Source organism: Alosa pseudoharengus, unplaced genomic scaffold (assembly GCF_046254945.1).
Source record: "Alosa pseudoharengus isolate Yale_2024_CS ecotype anadromous, Long Island Sound unplaced genomic scaffold, YU_APseudo_1.1 YU_APseudo_1.1_scf_12, whole genome shotgun sequence".
Taxonomy (NCBI): Eukaryota; Metazoa; Chordata; class Actinopteri; order Clupeiformes; family Clupeidae; genus Alosa; species Alosa pseudoharengus.
The window spans coordinates 16,502,164-16,504,686 of record NW_027468587.1 but is presented as its reverse complement, the minus strand read 5'-3'; the positions used below and the strand labels follow the sequence as shown (position 1 = coordinate 16,504,686).

The following is a 2,523-nucleotide window of genomic DNA, read 5'->3' as shown; positions in this document are numbered from 1 at the left end:
AGTGAATTGGCAGAGTGCAAGGAGGATGATGTGGATACCAAAAAAAGGGGGGGGGGGGGGGGGTTGGGGCAGAATTCAGCTTGGAGCCCCTGAAATGTCCACTTGTGCGGGGGAACAATCCTCCCATCAACGAGGCGCGGGAGAGTGGGCGGAGGGAAGTGCTCCGGGATCCCTGACCTCACAAGGGAGAGATCAAAGTTCACTCACCCTGCTCATTCCTTCCATCAGGACATTCTCTCTCCCAGTGTAGCACTCTCTCCCTTCTTCTCCAGGCCCTGGAACTGTGAAACCCATTCACTATGCACCTCTTAAAGGACAGAGATCGATTGAACAGCCACGTTATTATTTTGAAGTAGTTTTCTACTTAGCTTTCTACTTACAGTACTTTTTCTAAAGGAGTTTTCAAGAAAATATTCAAGCATTGGTGTGGTTTAAATTTGGCTTTTGACGGGTTGGAGATTACAAATTAAAATAAAATGATGTATGACCTGTTGTGTGTAGGGTTGTGATATGTGACAAATAAACAAACAATCACCATCATCAAACTAATTCATTCAATTGATAAGCATCCTTAGTCATAAATAATAGCAGCCATCAATAATTTGAAATGCTTACGGTACAGGGTGATAAAAGGGCGGACAAAAAGTACTTAATGGGTGGCAACTGACTTTCCGTAGTGTGGTCCTTTGCAAGAACAGAGGGCTCTCGACCACATCCACGAAGTAGTGCAATGCATGTGTGCTTCCACATCTCCCTCTTCTGACAAACCTCTGAAATTACATTCGGCAGACGATAAGATGAATGAGTTTCAGTTGCTACCAGTCCAGTTTTTGGCTCAGTGGAACATGTGTTGGACCATTTATTTTCCTTAATGGGTCATTAATTGCAGTGCATGACATTCTATCATTTATCACCTGTGTCTGAGAAGGTGCCCTTAATATCTCTTGGTGTGCATGGACTTCCCTACTCTTAGGAATGTGGATAATGCGAGGTCACATACATTGAAAAGACCAATGGTTTTAAAGGTTTTTTTTATTGAAAGCTTCATCAAAAGAACAAATAATAAAATCAAAGTTTAAACCGAACATCCACTGATCTACACAATTTCTCAGGATCACAACTCGAAGACTAGGGAGGCATGACTGTGCGGCAACTCAAAGGAAAAAGAAATAGCATCATTGAACTGTTCTGGTTCATCATCTTTTAAAACACCTGCACTATACAAAAAGACAACCTCATAAATAGTTTTGCTTTTTTCCTCTTTCAATAATTTAATTTGTGATAAGAGGTTTTGCCGTTTTATTTTCTTCCTTTTAATTTTCTCTCCTATTTCTAAAAATACTATGAATTTGGTTGAACAGCATCTCAGTGGTTATTCAGTCACCTGTGTAATCTTTTGATTTTATAGAGCCAAGTTAATTAAATAGGAAGTACATTTGCCACTCATCCAGCTGTTGCAAAAGTGTCCTTTCTGGGGTACAGTTCTCATTAACACTCTATGATTGTTTGATTTTTTTCCCCAATCAGACGGTGAACTTCATCTGGGTTGAAATTACCAGACATAAATACCACAAGAGACAGTTCTATACGGCCATTGCACCATTCACTTAGGATCTTTTGTGAGCCAATCACGGTGAGAGAAACCGGCCTTGTGGAGACTGCAGCGACCAATCAGAAACCTGCGCAAGCAGCCGTCCAGTTTGCCATACCTCTCATCCCTGGACTCCCCTCTCTCTGGCTCTCAAAGGCTGAGGGCCTGGTAACAGACGAGGCATTGGACAGTTAGCTGACTCCGACAAAAAGGCAGTAGATGAGCAGTTTGAAAAAAAAGGGAAAAAAAAACAGCTTGTGTTTTTCAGAGCATCCCTTCAAAATGAAGCTGTTTAGCAGTCTCCTCTCCTCACTTCAAGAGTTTTCATGTCCCTGGTGTCAACAGTTCTGTCATCTCAAATCCTTGTCCATGCAGTCATGAAGGTCATTTTCCCCTTAGAGCAGCATCAGGATGATTTAGCTTTTTAACTTTAGCTTTTTCCATAGAATGAAGATGGACTTAAACAGAAAGGTCAGTCAAAGTAAGCTCTACTATTCCATCTAAGCCGCCCACTACACACACACACACACGCACGCACACACGCACGCACGCACACACAAATACAGAACAGAGATGAAAATAGATACACATTCCCTCTTTTCAACCCCGCTCCTGTGTGAAGGATCTTTAAAAGGACATACGTGAAATGTGATCATGAACTGACATGAACTGACTAATTGTGGGTGCTAACCTTCATCCTCTTTGTCCACCCTTTAAACCAATGCTGTGAATCAACGACACTGTAAACGGTGCAAGAGAAGAGAACACAACAGATGACCAAAGCGTAAGGACACACCTACTGTGTTAAAAATAGAACCAAAGATAGGCCTATTTATTTTTCTACTTCAGGCTACTCTTTCACTCGAGAGGCTGCTGATCTATGTGTAAAGGTCTCTTGTAGAGACGCCCAACCTTCTGCTTGGCATTTTGAA

The 2,523-nt window shown here is 41.9% G+C and overlaps 1 protein-coding gene across 3 annotated transcripts in view; it reads right to left on the bottom strand.

The window, feature by feature from the left end:
* Window positions 1-1,014: 1,014 nt before the first annotated feature.
* The window catches only part of rbms3 (RNA binding motif, single stranded interacting protein), a 148,131-nt gene continuing 146,622 nt past the window's right edge, over window positions 1,015-2,523 (bottom strand). For all 3 annotated transcript variants that reach the window (XM_076280271.1, XM_076280273.1, XM_076280274.1), the window contains exon 14: window positions 1,015-2,523. This exon is cut by the window's right edge and continues 2,370 nt beyond it. The gene's annotated coding sequence lies outside the window, so the exon portion shown is untranslated.